Source organism: Ananas comosus, linkage group 22 (genome assembly GCF_001540865.1).
Source record: "Ananas comosus cultivar F153 linkage group 22, ASM154086v1, whole genome shotgun sequence".
Lineage (NCBI taxonomy): Eukaryota > Viridiplantae > Streptophyta > Magnoliopsida > Poales > Bromeliaceae > Ananas > Ananas comosus.
This window is the reverse complement of record NC_033642.1, coordinates 1,659,964-1,676,593: the sequence shown is the minus strand read 5'-3', so window position 1 is coordinate 1,676,593 and position 16,630 is coordinate 1,659,964. Positions and strand designations below refer to the sequence as shown.

General features: G+C 32.3%; 1 long non-coding RNA gene across 1 annotated transcript; it reads right to left on the bottom strand.

Moving 5' to 3' along the window:
• LOC109727048 lies at positions 13,401 to 14,206 on the bottom strand. The gene is made up of 2 exons (XR_002220699.1): positions 13,936 to 14,206; positions 13,401 to 13,827 (listed from the first exon to the last, which is right to left on the bottom strand). It is a non-coding gene; the product is annotated as an uncharacterized LOC109727048 (long non-coding RNA).

Genomic DNA, 16,630 nt, shown 5'->3' with positions numbered 1-16,630 from the left:
CTAGGGAAAATTATGATTCACTTTAATAATTTCAAATTTTAAGATAATTCTTCACATTATTTGTAGTTCAAAGTAATAAGATAGATGATTAGTTGCCATTTTTTGTCATAATAAGGAGTAAATTAATGCATTGAATACTCAATTGATGTTTAGGTATAGGTTTAGCAATACATGAGTTAGCTAAGCAATGAATATAAAGAACAAATATTAAAGAAATTTTTCTTACAAATATCTATTTTTTTTTACGTTTTCTTCCAGACATTTAAAAATCTATATTTTATTTTCTTAAATTTTTAAAAATATTTTAGGGTAACGGTCGTAATGGAGAAAGAGCGAAATTATCAAGCTATTATTACTTAATCTATGAAAAAAATAATTTTTTAATATCTTACTGTCATTCTTAAAGATATTTTCGGTGTAAATTATAAAAAATAAATAAAATATGTCTAAATATATCAATTTAAAATTTTGAGAGATCGAGTATAATATATAGTTTTTTAAAGTCAGGAAGAAAATATAAAAAAATGAATATTTACATAACGGTTTTACCAAAACCACGGCGGAACTTGGTTTTTGTCATTTTCTTTAAATATGAACTTAATTAATAAGTACTTGACATGCATAGATGATACATGTAATTAATATAGTTATGGTACCATGTCAAATTACTGTAACAGTAAATAATTTATTTAATTGTATATAGTTGAGAAATGCATATGTAAAGTTTAATTATTTTATATATGAGATGGTAAAATAATCTCAACAGAAAATAAATAAATAAATAAATATTTTGTTTAAAAGGTGATTAGAGAGGTAAGATTACTTTTTATTTAAAACTATTCTCTCCAGGTGCTGTAGTTGGAACTAAAGTAAATTTGAACATCATTCTCTCTATTACAATTGAGCTGCCTTGTACAATTTCAACTACAATAGTTAGATTTAAATATATTAAACCAAGTACAAAATTTGGATAGCATTACTATTACATCACTTCCACATCAGTAATGCACTGGTGATGTCGTCTCATCGATCAAATATTAGTACATAAATTCAACATCAGTGATGCAACACCTTTTGGATTTAAAATAGTCTCGTATATAAGGTATAGTAGGACTAAATCTCTTTATCCGACTATAACATTTTAAGTAGTAGTTAAGCCTAAACGATTAAGAGGGCTAAGTAAGAGTAATATTAGGATGAGTAATCACTCAATATCAGAGCAAATAATTATACTTGTAAGTATACTTGAGCATGACGAGCACGTTAGAGTTTAAGCGAGGAAAAATGTGATACCTTCGGAATTCTGTATAGTCAGAATAAGCAAGCTTACGGTTAGAGTAGTTTTAGGATGGATGACCACTAGTCTCGAAAGCTCGCGTCACAACTGATAGATTAATATTTAGTTAACTAAATAAGAATGTAGAAGTTATTTATAATAATTTACAAATTTTAAAATAAAAAATATAATTTTAATCAAGAAAATTTAAGAATTTGTCATTTTCCTTACTGTTTGAGGACCAAAGTGTAATTTAACCTCTTGAAATCAATTCTTGTGACGATGTGAGGGTGGGGAATTCTACACTATCACACTTGCACCACGTCATCAATAACAAGCCAATCATTTTTCTTCTATTCAAACAAAAGTACAATAAAAATATTTTTTTATAATAATCATAGGATATATATTTTTTTAAAAAAATATTTGATTGGCTTGTTACGCCACGTGTAACGACCCAGCCCACTAGCAATAATAACTCGTTGGGCCCAACCACAGCCCAAAATGCTTAAGCTCAGTTATTATTACTAGTGCCTAAGTCTATTATAAACCCAATGATAACCCCTTTCCCATCCGATGTGGGATTATTGGGGTGTCACAGACTCCCCCCGTTAAGACCCTGACGTCCTCGTCAGTCCAATCACATACACAACCCAAGATCACCAGGCGATGTGAGACTCATCTCGCTAGCCCGTCATCCAGACTCTGGCTCAGCCAAGACTCGCCACACATGTCCAGCTGGTGAACCGGCTCTGATACCAAATGAAACGACCCAGCCCACTAGCAATAATAACTCGTTGGGCCCAACCACAGCCCAAAATGCTTAAGCCCAGTTATTATTACTAGTGTCTAAGTCTATTATAAACCCAATGATAATCCCTTTCCCATCCGATGTGGGATTATTGAGGTGTCACACCACGTCACTAATATAACCGTTCCATTCTAAAATTTTTGGATGTGAGGACGTAGGTACGGACGGCATGTTGAGGTAGACAGCACAAGCCTTTTTTTTTTTTTTGTTTCTTTTTTTTTCTGTGTTGAAAAGACTGCACAAATCTCCAACGTACTTTTACAATCATACAATTCAAAAATTTTATGTAACTATTCTGAAATTTTGTTATTATTCAGTATAAAATTTATTATTAAATAGAATACTAATCTTGTGATTTTTTAAAAAATTAATTTATTATTTTATTTGATGATAATTTTTGAAATAAAAATAAAAATATAAATTAAATATATAATTTTTTTAAGTGATTAAACAAAAATTTGCTCTTACATCTACATAAGTAAATTGACGTTTTTTTGTAAAATGACCCTCCAAATATTTCAAATTGAAAAATAACCTATAAATTTTAGAAAAACTTAAAAACCCCCCATGTGGTTTCGTGCATTCTCACTTTGCTACCCCTGTGGTTTAAAACGTATCATTTACCCCCCCTGTGTTTCATTTTTATCTTTTCGAAAGCTTTTTCGTTAATATTTCGTTAAATTATATACAAAAACTTCAGATAACCATCTATATTTATGAATAGTCACTTTAGTATCCTTTAATTTAAACTTTGTCACTGATTTTAAAAAAAAATAATAATAAAATTGATAACAAAAAGATAAAAACGAAACCACAGGGGGGCAAATTGATACGTTTTAAACCGCAGGGTAGCAAAGTGAGAATGCACGAAACCATAGGGGGGGTTTTTGAAGTTTTTCCTAAATTTTATTTGGAAAACTAACCCTCCTTTCGTCATATTGAATTTTTACTACAAAGGCGGTGAATCATTCACCGCCTTCACCGCCTTTACATATATAAAATGAAGGCGGTGAATGATTCACCGCCTTCATAATATATATGTGAAGACGGTGAATAATTCATCGTCTTATCTGTATTTAACTTTAAGACTTAGACAAATTTCGATAAATTTCAGGTATTTTGCACTAAAAGCAATGAATGATTCACCGTCTTTAGATATATATTATGAAGGCGGTGAATCATTCACCGCTTTGATTCACCACCTTTATTATATATATGTGAAGGCGGTGAATGATTCACCGCATTCATAGCAAAAATTTGACGTGACGTCTACGTGGCGAAAGAAGAGTTATTTTTTCAAGGGAAAACTTCAAAAAACCCCCCTGTGGTTTCGTGCATTCTCACTTTGCTACCCTGTGGTTTAAAACGTATCAATTTACCCCCCTGTGGTTTCATTTTTATCTTTTCGGAAGCTTTTTCGTTAATATTTCGTTAAATTATATACAAAAAACTTCAGATAACCATCTATATTTATCGAATAGTCACTTTAGTATCCTTTAATTTTAACTTTGTCACTGATTTTAAAAAATAATAATAAAAAAATTGATAATAAAAAGATAAAAACGAAACTACAGGGGGGCAAATTAATACGTTTTAAACCACAGGGTAGCAAAGTGAGAATGCACGAAACCACAGGGGGGTTTTGAAGTTTTCCCTTTTTTCAAATAAAATTTTAACAAAATTATTTTTTTAATTTTAAATTTTTGAAAGGTTATTTTATAAAAAAGCCCTAAATTGAAGTTAACGCCCAATAGAAGGAATAAAGAGAAAAAAAATTGAATCTATTGGCTTGTTGCAGTCTGCACATGCATGTGCGGTGGTTTCTGGACTTCTTGGAGGGCTGTCGGCGGATCCTCCGCTTTCCTCGGGCTTTCTTTTTCACACTCTTGGCGTGGGGTGGAAGTCTGTCCAATTAGCGTGCTTTTCCATATTTTCTATTTTCAACCCTTTTGATTTGACCGGATTTCTTTCCATATGTTTATGCAAGCGCTGAATTAATATTCTTGCGTTTATTATTACACGTACCGCTGAAACGTCTACGAAGCTTCTAATCAACCGTTACTTTGAAAAGTGTAGCAACCTGGTCAACAGCTCAACTGCTGCAGAGACATCATTAATTAGATATAACCAACTGAATAGTAAAATCCTGCACACAGAATAATTTTTTTATTTGCTAAAATAATATAATCTTTAGAAGTCAGCAAATGATTCGTTCGTATAAACAACTCATCAGAACTTTTGATGAGCGAGAAAATCAAGCCCAAAGAATTTCAGATCAAAATTTTTATTTTAGCTTGGATAAAAGACGCGCTAGTATGCTATTCTATAAATGCTTTATGCTGATCATGCATCTCATTTTTTCTGTTATGTTGTTATCATGTATAACTAAAGTAAATTTACAATTGTTACGATAAACGCACAAACGAAAACGAAAATGACGAACACAAAAAACAATCAAACCACAAGCAGAAAAATAAAGAGACACAGATTTACGTGAAAAACCCTTTGCAGGGAAAAATCACGGGCGAGGGAGGAGAGATCTTCACTATGGAACGAAAAGGGAATACAATGTTCTTCTGTACAACCAACCACGATCACACGCCTCTAGGGCATAAACGATAAACGAAAAGAAAAAACTCATAACGGGTTTCGGATCCGATCCCTCCGCTACCCACCACAGACATTCATTTGTCCTCCATAATTTTCTTTTCCAAATTGGTCGCACCGCGAAGCTGTCGGCGAGTCGTAAATCCGAACCTGAATCGATAGTAGATTTCGAGTCACATCTAACAACAATGAAATTAGTTAGAGATTTAATTTAAAGTGAGAGATTCAGGGCCAATGGAACTTTTGTGGAGTAGTTTGTTATTGCCTCCTTCTCGTACACCGAACTTATTTTTTTGCTACTGATCAGTTGCTTTGAATTTTAGTCGAGCAAATTCAAAATCTGAAATATAATTCAGATTTTGAATTTTTATTATAAATTTAAATTAAGATTTTGTTTTGAATACAATTGAAATATCAAAATCAATATTTTAAGTTTGAAATCAAAGTTCAAATTCAATTTCAAAGTCCAATTCAAATTTCTAATTCAGCTTTAAATCAAACTTGTAGCTTTAAATTCAAATTTCAGATTATTAATTTAAAACTAAATTTTGATTCAGAATTTGAATTCAAAAATTTTAATTTTAATTTTTGGAGGACAAAGTGAAAAAGGCGTTCCGTTCATTTTTAACACCGCCGCTTTTAACGGCTGAGACCTAATTACAATGAAATCAAGGGGTCGGGAACTAACCCTTATTTAAATCAAAATGAGTAATACAACTAGCCATCTAGACTGTTGGCTGCCTTCTGGATTCTTGTTCTTCAAATATGTTTATTTAATTAATTAGTCATCTTTGTGTTTCTTGCAGGAGAAGAAGAAAAAGAAGAAGGAGGTAAGCACATGCTTGGAACATCTCCAGGCTTGTGCTAATTTCCAGCTTCTAGAACTTGACTCCAGCTCCTCTTTTTCCACCTAACTAGTTTTTCTTTTTCTTTTTTTTCTTAATTTTTTTCCCCTGCATCTTACCCAATCAATTGTGAATGCATTGAAGCTTCTTCAATGACTTTAAGAGAGGCAATCCCCATCAAGCATTGATTATTGGAGGCACCGGAGTATCGATATCGACCATATTATGTATACCTATCAGAGAGAAATAATTATTTCACAAAAATATCAAAACAGAAGTTTCTGTGTATTCAAGTTCTACCAATTAATAATAGGTTAGGGTTTGTGGGCTATATATTTAAAACGTTTCATATCCTGACTCAGAGGGATTACCGGCTTAAGTTCGTAGATATCTAGTCTCTTGCATACAAAGTTTCTAGTTTTTCAATTCTATCGTATTATATTTCAACCAGGAAGTGAGAAAAGAGAGGACGCAGCATTTCGTAATATAATGCACAGAATATTCGTGCACATGCTTGATGCAATACTATTCGACTGTCTCCGACCTTACCCTTGATTTAAGCAGAGTTTCTGATCATATCAATGCAACCAATGCTTTAAATGCATTCTAACTTCTTCAAACATTAATCCCTCAGATGAGAGTTTAAGTCGAGCATTTATACTTGATCTTACTATATTTTCGAAATAAAAGCTGTGGATTGTATTATCATAATGCAAACAGTAACAGCAACAGCATTTGATTTCTTGACAAGCTAAAAGCTTGGGTCAGAATTTTGTGAACAGAGAAGAATAATAGTTTGGATCCATGCTATGAACAAGAGTCCAATGCAATGCTAGAGTGGGGCTGAGATTAATTTTGTGGACTTAGTTGAGATGGGCTGAATAGAGCCTATGGATCAAAACTCGGCCCGCCTTATTGCTTCGGCCCTGTTTTCTCCATTAGCACACCTAGTTGTGCAATTGTAATGATCTGACCCGCTAGCAATAATAATTCATTGAATCCAAACCACCGGCCAAAAAATTCTTACGTCCAGCTATTATTATTGTTATTAGGCATTGTGAGGCTCACATATAGCCAAAGTTTACCGGTCAATGTGAGGCTCACCTCATACTTTTGACTACGGAATCGACTTTTGATATTAATTGTAATGACCAGACTAACTAGCAATAACAATTCGTTGGACCTAAACCATCAGTCCAAAATACTTAAATCAAATTATTGTTATTATGCCTACAGTCCGTTATATTTTCAATCATAATCTCATTTCATTTGATGTACGACTACGAGTTGTTTTTTAAAAAAAGAAAAAGAAAAATGAGCTCCGCTAGAAATGTGAAGCAACTACATTTGTGAAGCAACTAAATTTCAAGCTGGAAACTTTGTGCACCAATCATTAAACTCTTAGCCAATTGCTCTAGGTATGGTTGGTACAAGTGCTAATATTTTTCATAATAGAAGGTACTAGATACACAAATTTGAATTTCAAATTTTTGCTTTATTATTATTATTATTATTATTATTATTATTTGGCAATTATCCAGGTTCGTTGCTATTAATCTTTAAAGGTTGATTTTTTGCATGACTTTTGTAGAAGCATTATTTGAATATTAGAAAAGGCACATACATATAACTTTTTAATTTATGAACATTCTTTATCTTTTGCATGTATATTAGGTTCAAAATGTTAACTTTAACTTTACGAGAGCGTGAGTGAGCTTAAAGTAAGATGATTCACATTATTGTGAAAATTAGATGAATCATAATATATACTTACGAACACACACACAGAAAAAAGGTGAAAAAAGCAAAAAAATTAATACATTTTAACCCATTAAATTATGAATATATAGATTGATGTACAATTTTTTAGAACTACAAAATTTAGGACGGGCTCTGATGCCAAATAATCTTAAAGATTAATAAGTCAAAAAATCAATCCAAAAATAGTGCATTTGTCTCCTAGGAAGAGACAAATTTAATTTATGACTCCCCTTCTCTCGAAAAGCTTTGTTCCAACTCTCATGCATTAAAGCGACCAAGAACTCGATCCCGAGATTAATAAGGTTTGATGAGACATTCTCATTAATGAATTAAATAAGCCAAATTAACTACCACATATATATATATATATATATATATATATATATATATATAGCAGGGCTGCTGTGCTCTTAGGAGCACGGAGGCCTCCGTGCTCCTGAGCCGTTTTCGATGATGAAATTTTCGAATCGACGATCGGCTCCGTTAGACTTGATCTAGCGCATTTGAAGTTTCTAGAAAATAATTTTTGCGATTTTTCGATATCATTTACCTAGTGATCGAAAGGATTCAAAATCCATAATTTTTAATGGTTGATATCTGCCGTTTTCAAGTTTAACGGTGTATAAGTATTCAAATCAGATGAAATTTTGATAGAAAATTCTTTATACTATCTACAACAAGATCTATATTTCTGATCGAAAATTTTAGTGCTATATCACCAGTTTTTATTGGATTTTTATTTTCAGCCGTTAAAAATTATTGATTTTGAATACTTTCGATTGCTAGGTAAATGATATCGAAAAATCGCAAAAATTATTTTCTAGAAACTTTAAATACGCTAGATCAAGTTTAACGGAGCCGATCGTCGATTCGAAAACTCCATCATCGAAAACGGCTCAGAAGCACGGAGGCCTCCGTGCTCCTGAGAGCACAGCAGCCCTGCTCTATATATATATATATATAGAGTGAGGCTACTATGCTATCGGAAACACGGAGCCTTCCGTGCTTCTAGCTCATTTTCGATGTTGCGACTTTTGGATCGTCGATCGGCTCTGTTAAACTTGATTTAGAGTATTTGGAGTACCTAGAAAATAAATTTTATTATTTTTCGATATCATTTGCCTAGTGATCGAATGGACTCAAATCAACAAATTTCAATGGTCGTAATGAGCCGTTTGCAAGTTCAACGGTGTAGAAATATTCAAATCACGTGAAATTTTGATAGAAAATTCTTTATACTTATAAAACAAGATCAATATCTTTGATTTAAAATTTTAATGTCACATTATTACATTTTGTAAGATTTTTATTTTCAGCCGTTTATATATATAGAGTTGAGCTGGAATACTATCGGTAGCAAACGGACTCCGTTGCCACCTATTTGTTTTTGATGATGGAGCCTCCAAATCGACGATCGGTCCCGTTGAAAATGATCTACACCACTTGAAGTATCGATGATGGAATTTTCGAATCGACGATAGACTCAGTTAGACTTGATCTAGCGCATTTGAAGTTTCTAGAAAATAATTTTTGCGATTTTTTTATATCATTTACCTAGTGATCTAAGGATTCAAAATCAATAATTCTTAATCATTTTTTAGAGGATATTCATTTTCAGCCGTTCATTTTTATGCCCATTTGATGGACAAGAGAACAATATCGGAAAAACATAAAATCTAATTTCTAGATATTTCAAGTGGTGTAAATCATGTTCACCGGTGCCGATCGTCGATTTGGAGACTCCATCATCGAAAACAAGTGGGTGGCAACGGAGCCCGTTTGCTACCGGTAGCATTCCAGCTCAATTGTAGATCATGTTAAACGGTACCGATCGTCGATTTGGAGGCTCCATCATCGAAAACAAGTGGGTGGCAACGGAGCCCGTTTGCTACCAGTAGTATTCCAGCTCAACTCTATATATATATATATATATATATATATATATATATATATATATATATATATATATATATATATAGAGAGANATATATATATATATATATATATATATATATATATATATATATATATATAAAGAGAGAGATCGAGAGAGAGAAAGAGAGTGTGTGTCCAACTTGTATACTATATCAGTAATACGGAAGTTTCTGTACTATTAAATTATTTTTGATGATGAGATATCTGAATCAGCATCAACTTCATTAGACGTGATCTTCGCTATTGAAAGTAGCTAAAAATCAAACTTTATAATTATTTTTCAACATTATTTAATGGTCGATATGATGTATTTGTAAGTTTGACTGCATAGAAAAATTCAAATTCAGTAAAATTTTCATAGAAAATTTTGTTCACAGTTTAGCACAAAATTGGTATCTCCAATCTAAGATTTAAGTCTTTTATTGTTAGTTTTTATAAAATCTTTTATTTTTAGCTGTGCATTTAAATACTATTCATTTTAAAGACAAATGATCTTAAAAAATCATGAAATCGGTTAATTTACTACAACGAAATTATACTTTAGACGACGCTCTATTCTAACATCTTCAATATTTGACATGTGCCAACACTATAATTAAGCATCGTCAATAAACAGATTTTTATCAAATATTGATAAAAATTTTCTGACGCTATATTAAAACGTCAGTATATTTATCACGGTATGTTTACTTAACAATTCTTTACTCGACACTTTTACAAGCGCCAGAGTTATGCTTTAAAGCGCCGTTAGTTATTATTTAAAATGCCCTTAAGTACAAAATTTGTTGTAGTTTTTATATAAATTTAGTAGGTATATATATAGGCTAGGGCTACTATACTTACATGAGTATAAAGCCCTTTGTACTCATAAATTTTCAGCCGTTCAGATGAAAAAATATACGGTTAGGATGAAAGTGGTTATGGTTCGGTTGATAGTGGGCCTCCTAGGGTTGAGTGGGTGGTTGGTTGAATAGTATAATCTAACGGGTGAAAATGATTAAAGGATAGTTCTAACGGTGAAAAACTTATGAGTACAAGAGGCTCTATACTCATAAGAGTATAGTAGCCGGACTCTATATATATATATAGAGAGAGAGTTTTGCTAGAATACTATCGGTAGTAAATGGTTCGCTTTACTACCAATTTGTTTTCGATGATAGAGCTTCCAAATTGATGATCAGCACCGTTAAATATGATCTAAACTATATAAACTATCTGGAAATCAAATTTCACACATTTTCGATATTGTTCTCTTGTCCATCAAGTGAACAGAAAAATGAATGACTGAAAATGAATATCCTTCAAAAAGTGATGATACAATTTTTATATTTGAGATCTAGAGTCTAGATCTTATTTTAAATAGTTTAAAAAAAATTAACAAAAATTTAGTTGATTTGAACTCTTCTATACCGTTAAACGAGCAAACGCACCATATCGGCCATTAAAATTATAGATTTTGTGACCCTTTGATCGTTCAGTTAGTGATGCCAAAAAATCATGAAATTTGATTTCTAGATAATTTAAATGGTCTAGGTCATGTTCAACGGTGCCGATCATCGATTTGGAAGCTCTATCATAAAAAATAAATCGGTAGTAAATCGAGCAGTTTACTACCGATAGTAGCCCAGTCAAATCCTTGGTGTTATCGATAGTACCCCAGCGGACTCATATATATATATATATATATATATATATATATATATGAACTTTTGTAAACATTTAGATTTGGCTAAATTACACAAAACCCCCTGTCAAAACTCGTTTTTTTACTTCCCCCCTGTCATTTAAAAACCTACATTTTATCCCTTTGTAAAATGAAAAATGTTTATTTCGTCCCCTGCCGTTAGTAATCCGTTAGGATTCCGTTTATAAAATAGAGTCCGGCTATGGTGCTTGTAAAAGCACCAAGCACTTGGTGCTTGTGAATTTTTTACCGTTAGGTCTACGCCTTTGATCATTTTCACCCGTTAGATTATACTATTCAATCAACCACCCACTCAACCCAAGGGGACCCACATCATCCTAACCGCATATCTATTAATCCAAGGGCTAAAAACTTACAAGCACCAATGACTTGGTACTTTTAAAAGTATAGGAGCTCAATTCTATAAAATATTATTATATATTTTTTATGCCAAAAATGCCCCCAGCCGTCTTTTCTATGAACATGACGAGGGGCAAAATGGTGAGGAACAAAATGGTCATTTTACCATCACAGTTCACACCGTACTCCTCTGTGAATATTTTTCATTTTACAAGGAAGTAAAATGTAGCTTTTTAAATGACAGAAGAGAAAAGTGAAAAATCGGGTTTTGATACGGGGGTTTCTGTAATTTAGCCTTTAGATTTATATTGAATCTTAAGCAAATGTCGGTGGTCAACGTTGGGCGATTGGGACTTGGGAGCCCACGGCGAATGGTGCATGGGAGTACGTGCGTTAATTAACTTGCATGCATGCATGCATGTGTGTGCGCATCACTGCCACCCTCAACGAGGACAAGGGTGCATAAAAATGGGGCCACAAATACATATATGCATGGACTATTATTACTCCCTCACCGCTATTTCCAAGATATATCTCAACTTCATGTTCCCTTATATTTAATTATTCACTATCCTTCCAAATTCGAATTTTGGAAACCTAATTTGAAAAAGTAATTATATTTATTTTACAAAATGCCCGTACGTAGTAATATATATTGGAACCGTTTGATTTCATGTAATTATTAATATAGTGCAATTAGATATGCATAAAATTGGAGATATAATAGCATTTAGCAATGCCCTAATTGCTTTTTTTCTCCCCGCATTTGTGAATCTTTTTTCATTTTATATGTGTGATAGTGTTGATCTTTTTTATTTGGGTAAACTTCAGATATCATCCCTGTGATTTCGCACTTTCTCACTTTAGTATCATATAGTTTAAAGTATATCAAGTTATAAGTGTCCTATGATTTCATTTTTATCTTTTCGTCAGCTTTTCCGTTAATATTTCATTAAATTATATATAAAAAGCTTAAGATACTCCACATAGGTTTATCGAATATTCACTTTGGTATCCTTTAGTTTTAACTTTGTTACTGATTTAACGAAAAAAATTAGTGAAATCAATAATAAAAAAATAAAAATAAAACTACAAGGCACTAAATTGATATACTTTAAACTATATGATACTAAAGTAAGAACATGTGAAACTACAGGGGTGTATTTGAAGTTTTTCTTTTTTATTTTGAGAGATGAGTTGATATACAGGTGAGTCTACCTATTGTGTAGAATCAATTATGTAATAAAAAATTTTGAGGGAAATTAAGAGACTAATTAATAAACTCACAGATTGCTAGGTTAGAATTGTAAGTCACAATAATTAGATCTAAAATGCAAGCCAATATTCGTGGATATGTACACATATCCCATTTCCTCATTACTAGCTAAACCATTGGTTTGTTACATAACTAATTAAACAAGGGGGGTTTATAATTATATATAATTATACTTAACAGCTATTTTAACATTGCTAGCGCATACATCATAGAATTATTTTGTATAACATGAGTAAAACATATATCTACATATGCACGCAGTGTATGTAACTAAATAATATACAGTTGAGCTAGCATACTATCGATAATAAATGGGCTCCGTAACTACCGATTTATTTTCAATGATGGAGATTTCAAATCAATGATCAAAACTTTTGAATATGATTTAGACCATTTAAAGTATTTAGAACTAAATTTCATATATTTCCGATACCATTGACTTAATCATCAAAGGTTTAGAAAATTTACAATTTTAACAATCGGTATAGGGCATGCATGTGCTCATTTAACGGTACAAAAAAATTCAAATCAGTTGAATATTTGGCAAAAAGTTATTAAAACTATTTAAAACAAGATCTACACTCTTGATCTTGAATAAAAAAATTCTATTATTTTCAGGTGTTTATTTTTGTATTCACTTTATGCACAAGAGAACAATGTCGAAATAGTATGAAATTTGATTTCTAAATACTTCAAATGGTTTAGATCATGTTCAATAATGCCGATCGTCAATTCGAAAGCTCTATCGTCAAAAACAAATCGAAAGCAACAGAACCTGTTTGCTACTAATAGTATTCTAGCTAGCATATGTAGCTAATTAATATATATATCTATATATTACTATGTCGTATAAACTTCAATATATATATATTAACTACGCTCCAAAGTTCACACGTAACCAAACAACAACGTTCTACGTACTTCTCCACGCACTATATATATATATATATATTATGTACATTAATGCACTACTCAATAGAGAAAGGAGTAGCAGCTCCATAATAGTTAGAGAAAATGGCCATTTGCAGTTGCATTCGCATTTGCATGCATTAATTTGTAGCCTCAGTTGTGGTGTGGGCTATGAGATCTCGGTGGGTCGTAGTCGAGGTCGAAACCCAGTTCTTCGTGATCATGTCGTCGGTGAGGAGTGCGAGGCGCAGTCGAATAATCCTTGGCGTCGAAAGCGTCGTCGTTGTCGTCGTCGAGATACCGATCGCCTTGAATAGATGATGGAGTTGGCTCCGCATGATGGGTGCCATTAGAGTATTTCATCTTTAAGAGCATGCATTAAGGGAAATAATAAGATGAAAGATTGAAAAAAGAAAAAAAAAAAAAAAGAAAAAAAGTGAGGTGATGAGAGGAGGTTATAAGCGGCGTTACATCGACGGAGTAGTTGAAGGGTGGATCGGTCGAGGGAGCGGATCGGAGATGGCGGCCGCCATTGCATGGAAGAGTGGAGAGAGAAAGGAGGAGAGGAAGGAGGAAGAGAAGGTGAGGGAAATGCATGTTGGGGTTAAGTTTAGGAAGTGAGAGATGTTTGTGAAGTGAGAGTTCAACTAAGTTAGGGCCAAGTGTGTATATATATATATATATATATAGGGTTAATTTTATTCAGGTCTTTGAAGATATAGTGAATTATAAATATATTTCTATAAAGTTTAACTTTTATATATTGTTCCTACAAAAGTCCTAATATTTCAAATATGTCTCTCTGGTTTATTACCGTTAAAACACTGTTTATTTTATAAATGAAATGATATTTTTGCCATTACAAATATGTCCCTTCAAAAATTCTAACTATTAATTGAAGAGAGGTAAAAAAAGCAATTCACCTCATTAACTAACTAGAGTTACGCATTTTACCTATGGGTAACTAATTTTTTCTAACGGATCCTAACGGTAGGACATATTTGAAAACACATAACTCTTGTAAGGACAACATATGAAAGTTAAATTTTATAGAAATATATTTATAATTAACTATATATATATATATATATATATATATATATATATATATATATATATATGCAGGACCTGTATAGGGATAGTACTGAGAATTGAATGTGAGGGGTGCACTGAGAGAGAGAGAGAGAGAGAGAGAGAGAGTATAAATACTTAGAATGCAAATATCCTTGCAAATTTGGCATTTTCACAAATATCCTACAGGAGCATGTGTTCATGAAATAATTAATTAAGTACAGTTTTTAGTTTATTCAACAAAAATTAGGTTAAAATATAAAAAATCTTTTATAAATACTTATTTTTTATTTTTTCTTCCTGATTTTAAAAAAAAATATATATTCTATTCCCTTAAAATTTCAATTTGATTTATCCAACCCTCTAGTGTATGTTCTATCTATTTCATATAATTTATAAAAAAATATACATTTAAAAATAACGAAAATATATTAAACATTTATTTTTTTATCAAACAAGTAAGAATAATTTAGTTATTTCATCATCTTCGTTAATGCCATAACCTATAAAAATATTTCTGAAATTTTAAGGAAATAAAATATAGATTTTAAAAGATTAGGAGGAAAAGTAAAAAACAGTATTTGCAGGAATATTTTTTGTATTTTAGTAAAAAAATAAGTACATTTTTTTAAAAAAAATAAGAAAATTCTGCCTTTACACCTCACATGGAATTACACCCTTGGGATCCTAGAGCTTAAAAAGACTTATTGAGCTTTTAGCAAAAAAGAAAAAAAAAAAAGACAATGAAAAGAAATTCTAGCCATGAAGAGACAATAGGGTATAAGATTTACATATATAGCATAGGTGCATAGTATTGCTAAAATATATGCATATGTAGAACTAAACTACTAAACTATTAATAGCATCAAATCATTGGTGCAATTAATTTATCTGTTCTTGGATTAAAAAATGTACTATTAGAATGATAGTGGTCCTGTACGACTACGGGCTAGGCCAGGCACGGCACCGATACTATAGAGCCCGTGTTGGGCCGGCCCAATCCGGCATCACAGGCTTTGCTGGGCCACTCCAACTGCGCCTGTCAGCCTGCACATCAGCCCAACCCGTTGTGCGCCTCTGCAGTGCCGTGCCGTGCCGGGCAGACAGTTGGACCAACGGCCAGCCTTGGACTCCTGCTGCCCTTGGGGAGTTGGGGACCCATGCCCAACTCCCCAAGCTGGATCTTGTCACTTGGGAGCCAACCTGGCTCCCAACTCCCAGGGTGAGGAAAAGAAGGATCCAGGTCCTAATGAAAAATGAGTTCTTTAAAAAAAAAAAAAAAAAAACACTCCTTTTTAAATATATTTTAAAAAGAGTTCTTTCAAAATTTTAAAAAAATTTAAAATTATTTTAAAAACTTATTACTTTATAAATATTTTAATAAACTTTATTTTTTTAGCTAACATATTACAAAAAGAAAACCATTTTAATTTTTTTTTATTTTTTAAATACTATATAATATTTTTAAGAAAAAATTTAAAATATTAAAGGGTCGGTGTGGAGCCCGGCCCGGTCCCGCCCGGGCAAGAGGGCCGTGCTGAGGCGGGCATTCATAAAATTTGGCCCGGCATGGCTCAGCCCGAATTTTAAAATCGCCGGCCCGGGCCGACCCCTCGCCCGGTTCCGCCCGGGTGAATGTGCGCCGGCACCGCACACATTACACCCCTAATCATGTGAGATAAAAAAAGTACGATTGAAAAATACATATTTTTTCATAAAAAAAACACATTCTGTAAATAGCACTAGTTCAATTAAGATATGCCTACAACCTTTTTTAACAAATTATTTACTACGTAGAGATCAAAGTAAAGCTACTGCTTTTGAATCTTAGAATAGCAATTCTGATTCTTGTTGTAGAATAACCAAACTTGCTATTTTTCAACGGCTATGCTAAAAAAGAAGTTGAAACAACAAAAGAATCGGACACGCACTTGTTTAGTTTGAGAGGGAAAACAAATTGCGTTTTGGACTCCGTTTTGCTTTTGAAATTAAAAACTAAAGCTTGATAAATTGAATTACCGAACAAGTAGAATAGTATAATAAATTCTACAGTATTACTGTATACTTCATACATACGAAAATAAATAACATTAAA